This window comes from Ammospiza caudacuta, chromosome 3, assembly GCF_027887145.1.
Source record: "Ammospiza caudacuta isolate bAmmCau1 chromosome 3, bAmmCau1.pri, whole genome shotgun sequence".
Taxonomy (NCBI): Eukaryota; Metazoa; Chordata; class Aves; order Passeriformes; family Passerellidae; genus Ammospiza; species Ammospiza caudacuta.
In genome coordinates, this window is record NC_080595.1 from 35,147,537 (window position 1) to 35,170,066 (window position 22,530).

The following is a 22,530-nucleotide window of genomic DNA, read 5'->3' on the forward strand; positions in this document are numbered from 1 at the left end:
AGAATGGAAATTTCTTCACCAAAAGGGTGAAGAAATGCTTCACCAGTTCTCAAGCATTGCCCAGGGAAGAGGTTGAATCACCATCCCTGAGAATTCTGAGTATCTGAGAACAGCACACATCAGTGGAAAGAAACTTTTACATCCAGTCCTCTGTTGCGGCAACCAACCATGACCACAAATGTACTCAAAAGCACCTTTGTAAATCAGGCTGTCAGGTGCAGTCTATCTAAGAACCTTCCTGGAGAGGGAACTGCACAAGCTGCTTCACAATCAGCATAGCAGCAAAGCGAATCAGACAGCTATCTTCAGTAACCAAGACAGATTTGTGGCATTAGGACATCAGCACTGATCTCAGTAAGTGTCTGGGTAAATATCTGAAGCATCACATTGGGACTGATTTTATCACTGATGAATTGCTCTTACAAAATTTTAGCTTTAAAAACGAGAGGGAGTTTCTATCCTTATTAAGTTTTCATGATCTGGACCGATGTGCTACTTTTAGAAGAGACAAGAACTGTTCCCTTGCTCAAGTTTTCTACTGTCCACACATGCCAATTAAAAAAAAAAGTTGGTTTTTTTTTTTGTTTTGTTTTGTTTTGTTTTGTTTTTGTTGTTGTTGTTGAGAGAGGCAAAGGGGCGGACAATTCAACATCAAGATCTGAGAATTTGTCTACCTTATCGAAGTCACTTTAGGTTTGACAAAATTACCCTTCTTTGCAGCCTGCAAGGAATTACAAAAAAAAAAAAATATTTTAAATGCTTATTCATATTGTTGCACTGTTCTGTTTAACTGCTCTGGCAAACCTACTGTTGGTTATAAATTTCTTCCCTGTGCCAAGTCAACCTAGCAATAATGAAATGTCCATGCACCTGAGTTACTCTGGGACCTTGGCCTCCTGGCACTGTTATTCTTTTATTCTCTCCTACCTACGCCTGTGGCTGTCTGTGTGGTGGTTTGAAATGTGTGTATGTTCACAGAGGGCTGCAGCCTGTCAGGAAGACACCTGGCCACATGCACGGTTCTCACCCATATGCCACCAACTCACAGCGCCCTGGGCTGAGTATCCCAGCAGCCAGGGCATATCTTCCCTGCTGACTCTCTCTTGTTCTTTCCCACACCTCAACCCTCTCCACTCCAACCTGCCTGACCTCCTGGCTCCCCATACCCAGACCTTAGTGAATGTTCAGGTGAACACTTGGGTCCAAGCCAGCAAAGCCATTGCTATGTTCTTATGTGCTGTGTACAATCCAATAGGTCTTTTTGTTCTTTTATGTGAACATAAGTTCACCAGAAACTCAAATACATCTAACTTGTTGAGCGATGACAGATCTCCCAAGACAAAATGCCTAAATGCCTTCTGCCCTGAATGCTGCACAGCCTGGCCCTGGATTGTATGTTTGTGATTGTATGTTTGTTGAGATCACACGTGGCCCTATGACTTCATCATCAAGAATATTCCCAAGCATTAGGGCAAACTATTGCATTTGAGGAATGACCAAACACCCATAGCACTCCACAAACACCAGCACTGCTGGGAACCCCAGCAGCCAAGCAGATCAGCATGCTCCCTGCCCCACATGGCCCAGCATGCCTACAACACCATCCAGAAAATGTGAGCAGCTCCACGTGTGTGTGCCTGTGCCCTATGGACTCTGTCTGGAAGCCCTGTACAGCCCCATGATCTGCCTGCCTTGGAGGAGGTGGTGCTCAGGGAACCACACCTGAGGAGCAAGTATCTGTCACTGTGAGGCACCTTCTGCCAGAAGGTGTCACAGCAGATTGGAAAGGTATGCTGTCCTCCTCACCTATCTCTTATGGCGAGCCTGAGTCAGTGACAGAGGTGATGGGGGTGCCCCATGTTACCCAGCAGCAGCTGGCTCCCTAATAGGCATGACAACAACCAGAACAGCAGTGTGCAGAGCCCCTGGAAAATAAACCCAGGCCTCCTTCATCCCTACAATAAAGATAACTTCTGCCTGCAGACAGTGTCCTGTAGAGCACAGGGATCTCTGTGTCCTGTGTCGGCACTCTGCATGAAGGAGACTCAGCATGGCTTTACCTTGAGATCCCAAAAGCTTCAAGACTCATACAAGCTAGTGCCAAATACTTCTCTGTGAAAATCAAACCCCAGGATAGGATTTGGTGTGTGAACAGCTTTTGAAAATTCTTGCTACATACCAGTGTGGGTTTTGTTTGGTAGATAAATTCATACATGAGGAAAATGGTTCCATCTGTAGCCTTCAGACAGTAACAACTGCCCAATGTCCTCTTGGAAAGTTCTCAAAAGTGATGTTATTATGAGTAGGATAAAAGTCTCCAGAGATGAGTCCTGAACTCCTCTCATTCCTGACTAGGTACATCTTTCAGAACAAAACTAATTCTAATTTTTCTCTAGACAAAACTAGCAGTCATTCTGGAATAGAAGTTTGTTTCATGTCAGTGGGGAGGGAAGCAAAGCCTGGCCTTTGTGTTGACCTATGTCGTATCTATGTGGCTGCATGTCACCAATGCTACAAACTGGCAGGTCTGTCAGTGTTGCACCCTGGATTCTGGTTCTCAGCTGTATCCCCTTCACCTCCAGCCCATGCAGGATGTGCAGCTGCTGGGATATCCTTTCTAATAACAGAGCGTGCCCAAAGCTCATCAGCAACCCCTCGAGATCGAGTGATGATGTAACGTTGAATATCTGCAGAAAGGGAGTGTGGCAGGCCTGTAGGTGCCCTAAGGACTGCACACAGCCTTGGACAGGCTCGCCTCAGGGCACAGTGCAGTGCAGTTGCCATCTCCAGTGTGTGCTGTTAGGTCCACCTAGTCTGCCTGGATTTTGTGTGATTGAGTGACTTTGAGTTTCTTTCATAGCTCAGGATGTTTCCCTCTGCTGGTATGTTGTTAGAAGGGTCAGGCATTAATTTGTGTGGTTTTATAATTGACGTGCCTGCACCTGAAGGTCACAACAACAATTTGCACCAGGAAAAACGGAACACTCAGAGGAAAGCCTTGCTCATTTTCTGCACCACAAGGGAAGTCTCTGGACCCTGCACATGACTCAGACATGGTCCACAGCAACTGCAGGATTCTGGCATCAGCCTGGTGATTTTGCAGGGCTGCCTATTGTACTCTGATCACCTGCTCTCATGAGCAGCTGCACCAGCGTGACAGGTTTTCCTGCCTCTTCAAAACACAGCGTTGGCCAATGGATATGGGCAGAACTTACTGTTTACACTTTTCTGCATGGCAGACATGTCCTGTTTTTCTGTGGGAAACTGCTGCCTGGGAGGAAGTGGTGACTTCCTTGCATGTCCTGTATGTTACCCTTTCATCCCATCTTCACTCTAAATCTCAGGACTGAGATTTTCCAACCAACCAAAAGGCTTTGAAATTCACGCTTCTCATGCAAGAACCACAAGCTAAAACGCTCTTCAATGCTTCTAACATGCTTGGTTGCTTCAAAGCGTGCTTCAGAGTGGGGATTATATCCGACAGCAGTGACCAGAAAAGCCAGTGTTGGCAGTAGGCACGACCCCAAAGAATTGTTTCCTTCACCCAACTTTGAGTAAAGCAGGTCCTAAGAAGAAGAAACCCTAACACGTATGTGCAGTCTGGTAAACCTCATTTCCAGGGGCTCACTGGACTTGGCCGTTTCTTTATCAATCACTGAACTTGGGAGTGAGGCCCAAAGGAAGGCAGGTAGGTTCACATGACAACTTTAGCCTCTCGCTGCTCACCAGGGTCAGCAGTTCAACATGCTGCAGTGGCAGTACCATGAGCAAAGCTAGGAGCCTGTTAGCCCGCTGTCAAATACATGGTGGTAAATGAAATTACTCCAGTCCAAAAGCCAGCCTTATTTGCTTGAAGATTTTATTCTGATGCTAGAAAGCATGGCGCAGGAGATGGGAAGTTCCTCCACAGCCCTCAGGAAAGTCCTGTCTTCCTAGACTACATCCTGAGCTTCTCTGGATCTTGTATACCAGTGCATAGATTGGTCACCTGAGTAAAGAAGTTGTAGAGCATGGTGCTTTTATAACACCAAGGACACATACAATGCATACAAAGTTTATGGGTTTCTTTCTAATGCTCAGGTGTTTTCCTGCACCAGGTGAAATGTGGAGAGGAGATCAGCAGAGCTCTGACGACTGCACAGACAGGGAGGCTGTTTCACTCACTTGGCATCTGCAAGGACACAAAATGAGTGTGGTGGTATCAATAGAGGCTCTAATTAATGTTTTGTCTGACAGACAGAACCCCTCTGGAACTGAAAAGAGAGACCTGGAGACTCCAAATTGCAAGGGTGATACAGGGTGACAGCTGGAGAGAGAAAAATCCAGTCGACTGTAGACCTGATTTGTACAAGAATTGCATACATCCACTACCTGTCTGCAGCCAAGGAATGTGAGATTGTACAGTCTGCCTGGCTCACCCAGCATGGTCCTCAGTTCTCACAGGCACCACATTTCAGGAATATATTGAATTCCATCTTAAAAGAGGCTTGGTATTTGCCTGGAGTAGAAATTTGTTTCAGAGCCCAGTTACTGAACACAACCCCTCCAGGGTTATAGCATGTTTAACAGAGGTCATGAGCCTCATTGGAAAAGTGATTGCAGAAGTGGAGCTTTGGCTAGAGGTTGGGTAACATCAGAAATATTGAGCCTCCTTCAAATTTCCCTCCAAATTTGCTGTCCTGCCCTCACGTGCATCACCTTCTTGCCTTTTAAGATGGAAAAGACTGCATGCATGCTTCAGTAGCTACCCAGTGTTTGTTTATTTTTTTATGACCCATTTGCCTTAAAATTATCTTGGTCTATTCCCAGTCTCCACAGATCAGCCTTAAAGTTACCATGTACATCACAGCTCCCCACATTCTATACACACAGACAGGGAGCAATAAAGAAGCTATAAAAAGAAATTTGGCACTTTTTCAGCTTATCATCTAAGTGTAATTGGTTGTTCTTCACACAAGAAAAAAGTTGACCTCTTGCCTATATTATTTGCATGGAAGAGGTGAAGCTAGATGGGGTTTTAAAGTGGAAAATTTCTAAAAAATCAAGACGTGAATGGCAGAGATAGGTCTATTGGCCCAGCTGTCAGGTCTAGGTTTCACCCTGGCTCACCCCTGCATGGAAAGGAAAAACATGTCTCCTCTCTATGGTGGCTGGGTGGACGAAAGAGTTGAGAGCAGCAGGGACCCTGATTTACAGCCCAGCTGTCCTCACTCAGAGGACATGATCAAAGTGCCCTGCAATCCCCCACTGAAGAGATGGGAAGAAACGGCTGACTGGCCATCTGCTTGGCATGTTCAGCTCTAGCATGAGGCCAGGCAAGGGCTTTGTTTTCATGGACCAGAGCCTCTCACAGTGGCTGCTGAGAGGAAGTGGCTGAAAACTAATTCTCAATTAAGTTGTGGAACCAGTAGGTGGGAAGTTCCACGCAGGCCAAAAGCCCATAATCTTGTCTAGAGATGACTTTTGTTAAGAAAGAAAAGGGTTTGTGATGTCCTGTCCACAAATTTCCTGGTGTACTCTGGAGGAGGTCATGACCCCTGAAAACTTGTGCCCCTCTCCCACTGAGGAATGATGCAGCCATTTGGAGACCCAGCTAGCAGAACATGAGCAGATTCCCAACCAGAGATATCAAACAGCAACGTGGGATACTGCTCTCTGCGTTGATCACAGGAGCAGGCCAAGGCCCTCTGTGGTTATGGGATAAATGTGTAGAAGGTCACAAGTCATGAGCCCAGGCTGAGCTCAGAGCAGAGATGACTGTGGTCTCCTCGGGCCTTCACCACAGCATGGAGTGTGAGGCATCTGCTGAGACACGGCTTGACAGGGACAGTCAGCTTATAATCCTGGAGAAAAGGCATAAGGCACAGGACATGCCTAGTGCTGAGCTATTTCCAGAACATGGGGCCAAAGGGGCTCTTTGGGATTTGAGGGCAGGGCTTGCACAGGTGTATACTGCCAGCCTGAATTACATGGCAGGGTGCCACAGACCCCTCACATACACTGCTGATGGCCAGGCCACCAGACCCGGCTCACCTCCAGATGCCTGCTTGGAAAAGGAAGGGTACCCATAGTAAGCAAGCAAGAAAACTGGCTGAAGGGACCCTCGTGAGAGCAGTCCCACTCCCTGCCTGCAACCCCAGCAGCACTGCTCCACCACAACATGGTGGTGTCTTGGATTATTTGATCTTTGGGACTTTCTTTAGGGGAAAAGCAAAGAAGGGCCTTTGTGGAAATGTCATGCAGCTTGCCACCAAAGGGACGGCTCCAGGGCAACCTCAGGAGGCGCCACTCTGTAGCTGGCATGGCTCCAGAGTATGTGGGCTGTGTAAGGATACTGGGTCCTCCCACATGGAGAAGGCTGAAAAGGAAGCTGATTGATGCCTGAGGGGCTGATTGTTCTTCCCTTATGAACCTGGGTAAGGGGTGGTTAGTGGAGAAAGGGACTGTGATTTGGAAACATATTTATATGGGTTATGGGAAATAAGGAATACCTGAGTCCCTAAAAGGACAGACCCAGGCAGAAGGGATGTGCAGTCACTGGGGCGTATGTGGTATAGAGGTGGACTTTGTGGACAGGGGTAGTTTCCACTTTGGGCCAGTCCTGCAAATCCAACTGTGATTCCTCAGACTCACAAGTTGGAACATACAGCAAAGCATTAGATTCCACCTCCAGCATGTTTATTCCTTCAGCTCCTCCAGCCACCTCCTCACCCTAGCCTCTTAGCTCTAATTCTTCATGTTTACATCCCACTGCCTACCAGGAGGACTAACTCTTGGCCTGTACAGGAGCTTGGTTCTTGAGGCTTGCTCTCACCATCACAGTCACACCCTGAGGCACAAGCCACCTGCATGGCCACCCTTCCCAAACACCACTGCCAGCCTGAAGGAAGTGGTTGAAACATGACATCCACACCTGGTGTTGACCCCTAATGCTGTTGCCATTTCCAGTTTTATTCAGTATGGCTTCCTGGATAAACAGATGTATTTTCCTCTCCTGACCCTTCATAAATATTATTTCAAGGGTGCCTTTGAAATTGTACAAACAATCACCTGTTTTCCACCTTCACACAATATTTTTACTGTCCTTCATTATGCAGATGTTTTTTTTAGTCCCTGCCTGAGTTAACATTCTTCTCCAGTGGCGCTCACTTCTGTTTACCTCATAAGCAACAAGTGCCTTTCAGCCAGAGCCCTGAATTTCTAGCATCCCAAATGATTTCACAGTATTTCAGTCACAGCAACAACTGAGGGATTCTTACAGTATTGGAGGCCTGCACCTTCCTCACAGAGATATCAAGGATTCTATCAAAAAGGCCTAGCCTGACAAGGTTTTCTTCCTTGAAAAGCTAAAATGCTAAATTTGGATGTCTTACATTACTGTAGAATATGGGCAAGAGAGGGAAAACCTACCCTTACGTGCCCTAAAGCTTGTCTTTTTTCCTAACTGTGTGATTTGGTGTAAGCAAAAGGTATATTTTCTTCCCGTGACACTTTATTTATTTATAGTATCTACCACAGATAAAACACAAATATGGAAGACTGTAAACGTGAATGGCTGGGGTGAGGTAGCAGAAGCAGTCATCGCATCTGTATTTCAGAATTTAGTGCAACCATAAAAACCATACCTGATAAAATATTAGAAGCAAAATCAGCAATGAATGCATCATCACCATCATAAAGGCACTGAGAAGTCAACCACAAACAAGCACAAAGGGGAGTCTTGAAGGCCTCTGAATTTTGCTGATTTACTGCTACTGCTCTTTTTTTTGTACTTATTAGCTGCCATCCCATCTTGAGTAACATCTCTGAAGCAAGCCATGGAGAAGCGTGGCAGCCAGAGGCTATTTTTCCTCTGTTCTCATCTTCTGCTTGAAGACCTTTGCTCCCTCAGCAAATCCTAACAAACTTATATGGCACTTGAATGAACAGCTTAACTGTAAACACAGAGCAGTACCAAAGGTGAGATAAACAGGAGCCCAGCAGCTCTCAATGATCCGGGAACAAGGGGCAGAGTTGACGTTCAAGAATTGGACTGAGACTGATGTTTGCTTGCCCCTGAGATCACAGGATGTTGTTTTGAGGACCCTTTCCATGGGGTTCTTGTAGGAAATTCACTGCCTGTTAAAAGCAAAGTGGAAGAGAAGAACAAAATTAACTCCATAGCTCAGACCACTGACTGACCCTCTGACATGCTCACCCACTGCCTGGTCATCCATCACACTGACCTCATTAGCAGCAATGGGGTCCTCCTGCAGCTTGTGCACCCTCTGCTAATACAGCTCCCTGGACAGGAGTTTCCCTTCACCAGGTTTGCACAACACACAGAGCCAGGGAGAATCAGTGGAAATACTTACAGATTTTAAGTAAAAACCATTGTTTTTCTAAGAGCAGACTTGCATTGCTTTTGGCAACATTTGACACAGCCAGCTTCAAAACACTTGTCCTGGACCAGGAATGTGAAAAAGCTCAGCAGATTGCACTGAGAGGGCGCCTTGCTCATTGAAGAGAAGACTTGTATTAGCTGCTGCTTCCTCAGAGCCCACTCACTACCTGTGAGACCTCGGCTCATGTGCCTTCCCCCAACACCTCCAGGATGCATGTGGCTTCATGGTGCAGTGAAGAGGGTGCCAAGGGCCGAGCTGTAAGGCCAGAGTGACTCGACCAGGTGATGTGCTTGGAGTGCTGGGCTGCACCTTTCTGCAGACGTGCCAGCAGTGTATCAGTGAAGCTGCTTCTGCAATGTGTTATTTACCTCCATACCCCATAGCATGGCTGTAACTGGAACCAGTGTCTGCAGACAGAGCAGGCTAGAATGTTTTAAAACATAGCTTTTTGCCCCAAAAGATTTTTATATTAAATTAAATTATTTTTTAATAACCAGATATGAATATCAGTGGAACTTTCCCTGGCAAAATATGTTAACTTGGGCATCTTCTTGGTTGTGGGTGGAGAAATACATATTCATAAATTTTAAAAATTCAAAATTTTATTGCAGTTTTCATTGTAATGCTTTTTAATTTAATGAGAGACCCAGCATGCTATCACCATATGAAAGACTTGAAATATTGCCATTTTATTTCCTTTCTTAAATCATGATGGACAGCTGCTATTTAGTACTAATTAAAACACCTTATCTTTTTTCACAGATCAAAGTGTCTCCTGTTTATTTTGTAATGAAGCAGTGTGACACTTTTTGTGTTTGACTTTTTGTCAGACTGTTTCATTACAAACAAAAGTCACTTTGATCTGCAGAGAAAGATAAGATTTTTAAATTAGTACTATATAACAGCTGACCTTAATTGTGCTTATAAATAGAAAAATGGAAGGCTTCATACCTGTTGTCATATCATGCACTAAAACTTTGTCCTAAAACAGGCAACAATCTCTGTAAAATACAAAAAAAAAAGACATGAGTTAGGATTTTTAACAGATGCTTTGAAATTCCAAGATGTAAATGAAATATAAAATGTAAACTCTAAAATCCCCAAACTGGAAACACTGTGAGGATCCATATTGTAAGAAAACAAAAATTGATTTGCAAATCTCTTTCAGAATTACTCTTCACATGGAAAAGCTGAGGGTCTTGCCCTGAAAATCCATGGGCAAGGACTAAGAAGAAAATCATGGGACAATTTTTTGGCATGTTAGGACAACCCACAGCCTTGGTGTTCCCCTGGCTCCTCTTCACTTTGAGACAGGGAAATAGCCACATCTGTTAGATTTGTATCTGCTACTCTGTATGAGCATTGCCTTGAACAGCAGAGTCCCATTCTTGACTGGCACCTGATGATACTGCTGATGAAGAGTAATAAAGCATCTTTTGGCAAGAAGACAGCACCTCTTTCCTGCTACACTCACATTTTGAATCAGCCTTTCCACAGATGACTGCCCACAAATTTATCGCCCCTAACTCTAGGTTGGGCACCAGCACCAAACATCAGAACCTTTTGTTCTCTTCACTAGCTCTGTACCATATTTTGGGCCAAAGCCAGACTTCCAGTTCTTCTCTCCAGACCAATTCACAGTTTGGGTGCTGACTGCCTAAGGGAACTGTTTCATGCTTTCTGGTGGTGGCTGCTCACAGCAGCAGTGATTCACCCTAGAACTTTCGGTCTCAATGGAATGCTGATGTCTGCAGCAGATGGGCATCTTACCTGCAGCTGACTCCCACCCATGGAGCTTGCCCCTGCAGGGAGCCACAGGAATGACTCCCAGCTTTTCCATCTCCCAAGGCCAGAGGCATGTCTCATTTCAGCCAACTCACCAGAACAACGCCACACACTCCAAATTGAACCCTCACTGCTGCAAGCACCAAAGAAGATTGTCTGTCCCACTGATGCAGAGGTTGCCAGCACAACTAAAGGACCTGCTCCCGAGGAAAAACTGTGTGGAAACAGGAGGGATGGCAAGGGAAAGTGGCAGCATCTCTGCCAGCAGCACATCTCCACCAGCAGCCAGCACCACATGCTTCATGGGAGGTAGTAAAACCCTCGTAGTGGACAGTTATGCAACAGGCTTCCTTGTCTAGCTCGCAGCAATTATTGTCATGCAAGATGAAGATTTATATCCCATGTAGGTTTTTTAGCCCAGCTGGTGTAGGGGTGGATGATATTTTTATTGCTTCTGTATGGAAAATGTGAGAGTAATGTCTTCTCAGCTCCTGGCCCCAGTCGTGCTTTCACACAGCGAATTCCACAGGTTACATACTGTGTAATGCAGCGCGTTCCTTTATTAGTATTTCAGGTACAGTATTTTAAGTCATGATCTTTTTCTTGCTCATTCTGGTATTTTAATAAAGAGTAAATGCCTGGATCTTATGCGCCTTCTCCCTGACAATATTCTTTTCATTCCCATGTCACATCTCTCTCACTAAATTAATAGTCCCAAACTTTTCTTTATGAAATCCTCTTCTAATAATTTGTATCAACTATCTTTAGACATCTTCTATTTCTGATATATTCTTCAGAAAAGTGACAAAATCTGAGTACATCGTTTCAAATGTAGACATAATTTTGATTCATAGGAAGGCATCATAATACAGCATTTTCAGTGCTAGCTATTGTGATCCCTACTGAATAAGTAGCCTGAAAAGGACCTTGATGTTTTCCTGAGTAAGAAATAAATAATTTAGGGCCTGTCATGTTACATATGTAGCTTAAATTGATTTTTCATGTTGCATTACCTTGAACTTATCCCTGCTGAAATTAAATTGCCAGCTGCCTATTCTGGAGATCCTCACATTCTCCTCTTCTTCAGTGCTCTCAGCAACACCAGTACCAGGGCCCAGGCAGGTGCAGCAGATGCGACACAGCCCTCTGGCAGTCTTGTGTGGTGGGTAACATATCCACCATCCTCCACCCACTGCTGGGGAGATGCCTGCTGAGTGTTCTGCTACACCACAGACAGGACTGCAGTGAAGGTGATGTGAGCCCACAAAGAATGGCTACTGTCTGAGGGGCTAAATCCTTGCCTCTGCATGCCCACAGGGATCCTCAGGCACTTTTCATCCAACTTTCTTCTTAACACCTGCCCAGTACTAGCCATAACTTTTCTTTCAGTCCTCTTTTCCACAAGCCTTGGTGATTGCTGAGCAAGGTAACACATTGTCTTGGGGTGAACACTGATCTCTTGGAAAGACAGGCAAGTTGAGAGCGCAAGGCTCAGTGATCCCACTCCATTGGTGTGTGTTTCTCCATGGGTCAAACTAGAATTTGGCAAATGACCCTAGCTCCATACACCATCTCTCACCTGATGCTGATGATGCTGCTGGGAATATCCATCCCTTTGTGATTGCTGCTGCTGTTTTTTAATTGTGATCAGTGACTCAGCACAGGCTGGAGGAGTTGCATCAGTAAAGCTGAGAGCAATGAAAAGTGATTTGGCTGAACCTGGATCAGGAAAGCTCCATACTTTCTTTACAGTGACAAGGAAGAGCAGAATTTGGAAGACAATTGGCAAGGTCCTATAGATCTTCAAGATTTATCTCTTGGTACAGACTCTTGGGGCTTCATTAGAGCTTTTTATCTAGAATTGTCTAAACCCTCAGTAGTTATAAATCAGCACTGCTCCAATTAATTCAATGAAACTGCCAATTGACACCAGATAAGCACACAGTTTGTAATACAGTCTAGAATTCAACCAGATCACCTGCTTTTCATAAATACCTGTCTGGTAGATTTCCCTCCAGGAGCCCTGCAGACCTTTCCTCCTGGAACTCAGCAGACCCCATGTCCTTGCTGTCTCTCTGGGCACAAAGTAACATCTGAGTGTTAGCTCCATAAAAAGGAAAAAAAAAAAGAAGCACACATGGGTTTTTTACAACAGAGACCTATTAGCAAGTCAAAGCAACAGCTTGGAATGGTGGAGGCACAAATGTAAGGAATCTGTGGTATTTGTAAGAAATGCAGATAGCAGATGATTTGACTTATTTCCAAATACTACAGCAAATGTTCCTCTTAATGCACAGGGTTGTGCTCAGCCTATTGCATTGTCTGCAGTAGCACTGTATTTATGGACAGCCAGAGGCAAATACATAAACCTTCTTGTAAGAACTTCTTGACCCATACAGCAAAGGGATAATGTTCCTTCTTTCAGCAGTGGATTTCTGGACATTTGCAAACAGCAAATTCAGCATCAAGGAAACCCTCTATGAAGCAACTGAGTTGCTGTACCAAGAGAGTGATTCAGGAGGTTACTGCAGGACAGTGGGAAAGGCAGAAATTAAATCTACTAACCCACTTTCAGGCTACAGTCAATCACTTCTCCAGCCTTGAATTACAAGCCAAAATCCTGATTGCACTGGCTGCAATCTTCCCTTTTCATTGGGAGAATAATACCTTCATCTCTCACACTCCTAGTCCACACCCTAAACCTTACACTCTTGGTAGAAAGTCACCCAGAAAGACTCATTTATTTTCTTTACAATTATGTAAAAGCAAAGTTCCCATGGAGCAGAGTGCATTTTCTTGCTCTTTAGTTTCCTTAGGAAGTCTCCAGTGAAGACTCTTGAGGAGAGGAAGAAGTCCAAGTTCTCAGTGAGAGACTTCTCAAAACTACTTTGCTCCTGTTCAGGCAAAAATTGAATAAATCATTGCAGTTCAATCTGAATCTCTTGCTATGTTTTTGGTGGTGATGTTTCAACTCAGCTTATTATTCTCATTCCAGGAGATTTCTCCTTTGCCTGCCTTCCTCTTTCCCATTCTCTATATCACATAGATATTTTTTGTTGTTTTCCTACTGTTCATTGCACTCTATCCCCCAGGTGTTATCCATCTTATTCTACCTTTTTCCATTTTCTTAATAATTTTTTCTTGAAGTTCAGTCTGAATTCAGGGTAAGCTCTCTTTCGTGACTACAGGGTGCCTGGATATTTTGTTTCTCCTGATGCTGGTTGCTGCATCTTTCCATTTCTCATTGTTCATCCAGCTGTAGGTGGCATTACTTGTATCTGTTCTCTGAGGTGTAGGAACATTTTCTGCTTTACACATCTAGGTCCATATGCTGGCCACATTCTGATTTCCTGCTGGGACAATACTGAATATACTGATTCTCAGTCTCCATGTTTCTATGCCATGCCTTAATGTCCACAGGAAGAGGATCAAGTTGCCTGTGCAAGAAGACACATTGAAGACACATCTCTGCCCTGGAGACTCACAGGGCACAGAACCAGAGCCTGTGCCATAGTGTATCACTCTATCCAAAATGTGAACCAGGTTTTTCTGACTGTACTTGAACAATGCTGTAAAAACTCCACCTATTCAAATGTCTTTACCATAACTCCTTACAATAACTTAAACCAGACTTTGCATGTGAGAAGTGCTCAGCACCTCTAAACTTACGATCACATAGTTGCTGAGCCAGGCAATGAGATAAGAGATAAGAGATAAGAGATAAGAGATATGAGAAGGCTTCCACAACCAAAAATATGTACAAAGATGGAGCCTATAATCACACAGCAAGTTGGCAATAGGTTAGGTACAGCACTAGGTCTCTGATTGTCTCCATTGGTGCCCTCACCAGATTATATGACATTTCCCTCTCCTCACTCCTTTCTCATCATTTTCTCCATTCCCCCCAAGCCACTCCTTTCCTTTTATTTTAAGAGCTGACTCTGCCATTTCCCATCTATAAGGTGACATATGAAAACTTTCTTAGAAAACAGTCATAAAAAGAAGAACAAAATGAAAAAGAAAGGCTCAATGGAGAGCAGAAAATTACAGTGTCTGGGCCATATTTACAATAATTATAATTATTATAATACACAATAGGGTGTAGAAACCCGTAATTCTCCCGGTGCTTTCTGATTTTTAGATCTATGTTTAGAAATCACATGTCAGAGAAACAGTCAGAAAAGGAATACCATGAAGTCACTTTCCTCTCTATGTTGTAAAGCCATTGGGGAGAATATTTGTGTCTGAAGGAACACGGGGACAAGCAGCTTCAGAAATGAAACCATCATCATCCGTCCCAGAATAATGTGCTACCTGCTAAAGTGAAAAAATAAGCTCTCTCCTGACACTATTTCACAAAAAGAGGCCCTCCTTTTTCCTCCCCATCCATGTGTCATTTTTATAGGACCAAACATTTCTCCCACTTCTGAGGCTTTGATGACTCTTCCCCAAATGTCAGACTCTGCCAGCAGCCATGACCCCCATCCAACAGTAATGTAAACTTGGAGTTGATCCCTTCCTTACACAAACTATTGTGGTGGTATCTGAAGACCTCCTGGTAGCACCTGAGGCAGTCTGACTAACATCTGCCCTATAGGACTCCTTTCCTCATTCCTCTCCCACAGGCAGGAGCATGAATGTAATGCAAGTGTTTTATTTTCCTCACCAGGTATCAAAGAGAAAGCAATTTTCAAGTGCCCTCATGCATGAGACAGAAGATGGGAAGGCTTGTGATGTTCTTTTGCTCCTGCAGACAGTTATCTAGCTCACCAGACAGCTCTTCTGGCAGCCCAGGGGAGTTCTACCCATTTGGCAGCAAATTCTGTTGCTCATTGCTGCAGTTTAGTTCTTAAAACTCATGCAATCTCATCAAGGAAAGGGATGAGATTTTCAGTTCTAATCAATAGGTCTGTCACAAGAATAAGAGCTCATATTCCTACCTAATCCTCTACAGAGGCTCACCTTGAAGCCAAACCAGTCCATTCTGGTCTGCTCCAAGGGTACAGCATGAGTCTTGTGTCTGTTAGAAGAAAGAGAGAGGTGTCTCCATAATTGCAGTTTCTATTATGTCCACAGGAGTCTGTGTTGGTGTGTATTTACCTCCACTGATCTCTGCACCCTTTCCTGGTTCAGACTCTGCCTTCTGTACCCTGTCTCTCAAGCCCTGCTGTTCTGCTCTAAGCATCACCTTGCAGCTGCTGTGATATATGCCAACATCTCCTGCAGGGACACTTTATAGCCAGTAGTAAAAGTGGTGTTTGAAGTGCTATGGAAGTGCCCATATCCCTTTCAGGGAGCTTGGGACAACTTCTCAGACTATTTAGCTGGAAGCAACTACGGGACCATAACTCCTGCTGTGCCAAATGGACACTGAGGACTTTCTAACCAGCAAGATGGATTAGAGGCATTTTCACTGGAAATAGATTTCTTTCTAAACAAAGGCCCTTAGTTGTCTTTATTAATACATGAATGGGTGATAGCAGCACCTGAATATAAAAACTCACAGTGAGTAATTACTAGGAAACCTGTCTGAGTAGCAGAGCCATGCTTAGTGACACCTAGGTAAATAGGAAATCAACTGGGACCAGCTGTGAAGGAAGAGAGGGTCTGTGTTTTGGGGAGGAGTGAATACACCCTGCCCTCAAGCTCCATTTGTTATTGGGGATGTTGTATGGGGATCAATTCTGTGTATTGCAGAGTTGTGTAAGAATGTATGTACATGAACACATCTGTGTGTGTGTGTTTCTTTTTCTTTGAATGTTACACATTTTTTGCTGAAGTAAGGTGGAGTGAGACTGTACCATAGATATCCATAAGTAGAAGAGAATAATCCATGCAATATTTATGCCAGTCTGCAAACCCCCTTCCAACCCAGCAGTACATATCAAGATCAGGCTCGGATAAAAAGTCGCAGGATTATCCCAAAAATGGAGCATGTCACATGCCTTCCCCAGGCATCCCCCCTGCTCTGGTGCAGGCCTAGAGGAGAAGAAGGATGAAGAAGCACAAAGAACTTAGAGGAGTTCTCATCAACCCTTGCTGTTTCCTAAGGAGCAGGTGGAGACATTTGCATGGTGCCTTCAGCAGCCAAGATGAGCTCTGTCCCTTACAGTGAGGAAGGCTGCCAAAACAAGGAGGTTTTCCATAAAGAGGGCTGAGAGTCACATCTGGCCAGGTGTTCTTGCTCTCTTATGAGGCCGACTGCCACCCCACCTCAAATGAGACAGCCTGAAGTAGGGAGAGAAGGTGATCAGATAGATGCACACAGAGTTATCTCAGATATGCACCTGCCACTCAGCCAGCGCCAGGGAGACGCCAGGCACAGAAGAAAATTTTTTTTCCTGTGACATTTTTGGTGTGGATAACAGAGTTCAAGCAGAGCAGAGGAGCCCAGCAATAATGGCTTCTGTTGCCTTAAGCTAAGCTGCTTAATTGCATTGGACTGGTTCATCTAATCAGGGAGAAAGGTGAAATCCCTTGTTTCTTGCCCCAGCTGACTTTCCTCAATGAACAAAGCCCCTGAGCCAAATGCTGGGTGATCTGAAACATCAGAAATTGCTGAACAGGGCAAACAGACACACTAGGAGTCCTGTGGGCAATAATGTGTGAGCATGTATACACTGAAATGGCTTGCAAATCAGGCTGATTCTGAAGCTCAGTAGCCATGATCCTCCCAGCCTGCTGGAAACACATCATTCCTAACTTACCTCCTCTCCCATTCTCTGGGCTCTGGACAGCAGCAAGCAGTTCCCAAATGATTTTTGGTATTTAGAAGAAACTCTGCTGAAACATTTGAAATAAGCATCTTTTTTCCATTCAGTGTCTCACAGTTCAGGGTCATTTTCTCTCATTCTTGCCCTTCTCCTCCTTAGCAAGACCTTGGCTTACTGTTTAAAGAACTTGCAGTCACTGTAAGTTATAAACCCTTCCTCTAGAATGTTAAACTAAAGATCTTTATGTACCTCAAATAATCATGGGTAGAAGACTAAAACATCTCATCAAGAAGGCCCCTAGCCTGGACTGGTCTCTTTCCATGTCCTGTCACTCAAACATCCCAACTTTGCAGCAAAACTGGATGATGTGGGATAGAGCCTCGGCTAGTGTGAGATCAGGACAGGGCTGGAGCTGACCTAAGAGAATGTGTCCCACAGCATAGAGAGAAGCACTGGTAGTCTCATTAATTTTACTTTGGAGCCATTCAAGGCAAGGCAGGTACCAAAGGAACAGTTTTGGTACCAATCTGGTTTCTTTGACCCATGACAAATTCCACATTAGCTGGGGACAGAGTCCAACTAAACATGCATGGAGCTTGACCCTGGTCTTCTCTCTCTGGTGACTGATGCAGCATCAGACACCACAGTGTCAGAGAGGTGACCCCAGGCTCAGTGATCAGTGCTGTGGTTGCTGTGGGAAGGGGACCCACTACCAATCCACAGGAAGGGCTCACCACACACATCACTCCTGCGGCTGTGTGTTTATCACCAGCATCAGCCACATCACCTTCGAGCCCCGGGCTCCAGTGCCACATACCCTGCATCTGCCCAGATGTCACCACCCACCGCAGACAATGCTCCAAACCCTCCATCTGCTCTTGAGGGCTGCTGGCTGGCCAGGGCTTACCTCCTTGTCCTTCCACACACACTTCCAGCCAAGACAGGCTTTCCCTGCCAAGGTGGGATTTGTGCCAGGAGAGGGAAGTACCCTCATGCAGGGGAAGAGTGAGCTGGAAGATGGACCCTGGGATGGCTCTGGTACCATGCTGTGCCTGATCCCTGTGGTGGACGTAATGTGTATCCACAGTGCAAATATCACAAGACCTGGCTGCACATCCTGCTGCCACGACTCACCCAACACGTGGCCCTGGGCAAGGCTTTTGCCACTTCCTTCTTTCTGTCTCTCTGCCTATCTGTCTTGTCTAATTAGGTAAAAGCTTTCCAGGGTAGAGATCGTTTCTCCCTGGGCTGTGACACAGAGTGGCTGGAAGTGCTCCTAGACACAATTAACACCCAAGCAGAGCAGACCCTCTGGATATGACAGTGTCAGCAGGAACAGGCATCCCTAATACAAACTTATCTTGTCTCAATTAGCAGGCAGCAAAATGTCAGACCTTTTGTGGTTTGGTTGGAAAGCTAAGGATCTCCCCTACAGAACCAGCCAGAGTGGCTCCCTACTCTGAGCATGCCAGGAAAAGCGTGGCTTTTGCAGGCAGTGCAGGACACATCTCCAAAAAGTCTTGCAGGCTTGACTCAAGCACAGAGCAGAAAGGCTTTCTTGATCTTTGGTGCTGCTAAGGGAAAATCTTTGCCTGCTGGCTGGAGATAGCTGGAAGACTTCTGAAGCTCAGCCTGTCTTGCAGGTAGAGGAACACAGGCAGAGGGGAGAAATTTAATACTCCTCTGCAGGGCCAGGAATTGGACTCGATGATCCTTGTGGGTCCCTTCCAACTCAGCATATCCTGTGATTCTGTGACCCTGGCATAGTTACCACAAGGGCTTAGGGCTGCTCGCCTGCGTCAGGGCAGAGATAACATCAGCCCACTGAAGATAGTCTCAAGCAGCCTAATTGCTCCTGCAGAAGGAAAACGTGGGCCACAGGAGCTGCTCTGGCTCTTGGCTAATTGTCAGGCAGTTGTGCTGCTGGGATTGTGTATCTTGGAGGAAAGGCTGCTGAAGATGGATGCTGTGGCAGCCAGCATGGAGATGAACCTTGTTTAAACACCATGAAGGATGGGTGGACAGAGGATTACACCGAGGAGCAGGCTCAGTTCTCTGCGTCCTGCTCCTCCCTGGGGATGTAGTTCCAGGTTGGGGTGCTACGCCAAGCAGGATGGTTGCCATCTCAGATGAAAATGATGAGGGCTCTATTGAGGGCCAAAGGAGAGTAGGGAGCAGGGGTGTGATGGCTGCTGGGAGTTTTAACAGGAGCACTGCAAGGGATTCAAAAGCAGGGTCTCACTCAGTCTTTCACTACCTGCCTGATAATTTCATTGCTGTTTGCCAGTAGATTGAAGATATTGAGAAGATAATGTCATGAGTCTAGTACCACTACAGACACTGCTAACCTCAAATGCAATCACCACAAACAGTGTAGCAGAATGGCAAACCTGAGGTGTGTGGACATACCAAACCCAGACTCTCCTCGCTAAAATCCACATGCTTAGGATGTTTCCAACATTGCTTATAAATAACACATTTGCCTTAAATATTTGGAAACCCACAGTTATGTCCTCTAGAATTCATGCCAAACAAAATAACAAAACATTTTGAGATTATATAAGTCTATGTGCTTGAGAGCTGCATACTAAAAATGGTAGTGGCAACAAATGCAGTGTTCTTTCTCATCCTGGTGGACACTGGAGAAGTAACGTGTGTGTCAGGTACGTTCTGGCTAAGGTGGAAACTAGGGCTGGCTTTGAGCATGTGGTTCAGGGAGCCTTCCTCTCCTTCTGCCTGAAGTCCTCTTCTCCCTGCTCTGAACAGTTCACCAGTTTGGCTCATCACCCTGGCAAGAAGTGCAACAGAAGCTAGCTACTCTGATGGAGATCTACCTACACCAACCAGGCTGATTGCAGGACAGGGAGCTGAGCTTTGTGGAGCTTGAGAGGCAGCAAGAGCTCAAGCAGTCTTCCTTTAAGCTCATTCACAAAACAGGAGCCCAGATCCTTGTGAATCCACATGCTCACCAAAAGGAGCCTGGAAATGATCTGAGTGAGAGCACAGATGGAAATCATTGTCATCAGGGAGGCCAAGAGCTTTGCAGGAAGCACGAAAGGATCAGATGTTTCAATGGATAAAAAAGAACACCAGAGCTACATGAGACAGAATAGAAATGTAAGAGATCTTAGCCCTCTTCCTCCAAAATACAAGCCAGCCCTGACTGACAGGGACAAAAGGACATATCTGAGCAGGTTGGTTTGTAATTACCTGCGGCTGCATTTCCTGCCCTTTTTCCCTGAAATGTCTGGCACTGGCCCCATCCCAGATGTAACTCTGAATTAAACCACTGGGAAACTGACAAGACTGGAAGGAGGTTCTGTGGAGGGGAGACAAGGAGACAAACTGAGAAACCTCGACTGTGGTAGAGCGCACACATCCCCCTCTTGCCTTCTCCCTTATCCCCCCTTTCTCCCCCACCACTTCTGCCAAGGAAAGATCTTGCCTAAGCAAAGCTCTGATGACAGAACAGCCTGCCTTGGATATTTAGTTAGGCAAGGGAAAAAATTAATTTTCAGACCATCTGTCCTGTCCAAAGAATAGCAGTCTTTCCCAAACTGAGCTAACTCCATGAAATGGCAACAGTAAGCAACATGATATTAAACAATAATAAATCAAAGCTGACATCATTTGGAGCATATCCGAACCCTCCCCTGTGGGGGCATCACTCTTCTGTGTGTCAACAGCAGAAAGAGAAAAGCAGAAAGAAGCTTAATCTGAATCAGATAATAGACAGTGGGCCTAAGATGGTATTCCTGAGAGTTCATCCTGCGACATCCTTCCTTCCTGTGTCCCTTTCCCATTCTCAGAGTGCCCACAGCAAGCCTTTTGGAGGGGTCTTCTCTGTCTCCTTTGCAGCAGATAACAGTCTAGAACAGCAAAGCCACTCTGGGCCCAGAGGGCTGGGACGGTCCATCCCCACAGCAAACCTTCCAGATCCTCTGCCTTTGCAGTGAGCTCCCTTCTACAAAACTGCAAGAGAGATGCCCACCTTAGTCCAGACCAGCCAGCTCAAAAGCTCAGACATATTAGGAGCATCAGGGTAGAAGGGGAACACTTGGGGTGGATCTGGAGTAGAGGACGCAATGAGAGTTTGACAGTGACATAAAGTCACAAAAGAGCAGTCCGAAATCACGGGAATGGCTTGAGAAGACATCCCTTTATCTTTAAATTAGATGGAGAGTAATGGGAGAGTATGGGCAGCAGCAGCAGACAGCCAAGCTTGGTCTAAGAGGGGTGTGCAGTCCAGACATCTCAGTGACATGCCACTACTGGGATCCATGCTGTGAGACAGAAAACTAGGTTAAAACTCAGATTAAAACTCGAGCTCATCAGGGTGTGTTTACCAAAATGCAATCCCACTGCTGGAATACAATGCAGACATATGCAAGGGACGGCAGGGTTTAGCTATCTCCCTGTAAAATACTAATGGAGAAGTGGCTTGAGGGAGTTTTGCTCCTTGGCAAGTCCTATAGCTGTATACTGAGCCCTTCAGTGTAAACCTATGTTTTGTTGCCTTTAATAGGAGCAGAAAAACAAAGCTATTTTCCCAGTGGAAGGGAAGGGGGCAAGGGGCACCAGTGTCAGGTGTACTGCAGACAGAGTTTCTGCTCATGTCTCCACTCTGCACATGTCCCCCAGGTCAGGATATTTATACCTAGACATAAAGAAGTCGCCGCCCTCAGTCCCTCCCTCATTCAATGCTTTCTTCAACTGCATGTCCAAGAAACCAGCCAGCAGGCAAGGGCAAGGTGCAAGTGGATGGTGTTGAGAGAGTCCAGCTTGAACCTAAAAGCTGAGGGCATCTCTAAACTTGTGCTACGGGCACTGTCAGCCCAGTGCAGGATGGTTCACAGTGCAAGGCCAGTGCTGCCCTTCAGCTATTTCAGCCTTTGTAAGAGGTTGCAGACATCAGGGTGGACGGCTCTAAAGAAGACAGAATCCACAGCAGTGGGTGAGAAATGGTTTTTGGATCACACCACTGACAAGCCTGTCAGTCTTGGGGAGCTCTGTGAGGCCTGGAGCTGGGCTGGTGAGGGCTGTGGGGCAGGAAAGATGGGTCCACGCAGAGCTGGGAGGGGATTATAATACACAGTGCTGCTCTCTCTGCTGCTCTCTCTATGCAGACACTGAGATGTGCGTGTGATAAAAGAGATTATTTACAACAAAGGGAAGAAATAAGGTACTTGATCTTCTTCCTTTCAGGTTTAATGGGCTTCTCGTGGGTGTGCCGCTGCTAATGAGTGTTGAGTCATGCTGGCCAGATCTTTCTCTTGCACAACTTCTCCCTGCCTCCCCAGGTTGTTCTGTATCTGCCCTCTGATACTCTACCTGATGACTAGGGCAAGCACCACTGCCAGCAGCAGGCCTTACGCAGTATTTGCTGAGCTTTAGCAGAACGGGACCCGATTGTTTCACATTAGCCGCTGTTTGCTCGGCCAGCTCACTGTTTGTTCGGCTATTCCTCTCCCACCACCCATCCAAAACCCTCCATGGCTGCTTTAGTGGTGGCAAAGGGCAAAGAAGCCCTGGGGTGCAGTCCCAGAGCCCGCGGCCTGCACCAGCAGCAGCGGCAGCGCCGGGGCCTCCCTGCTCCCCTCTGTATCACCCTCACCCCTCCCTGCCCCTGAGCTCTGCCGCAGATCCAC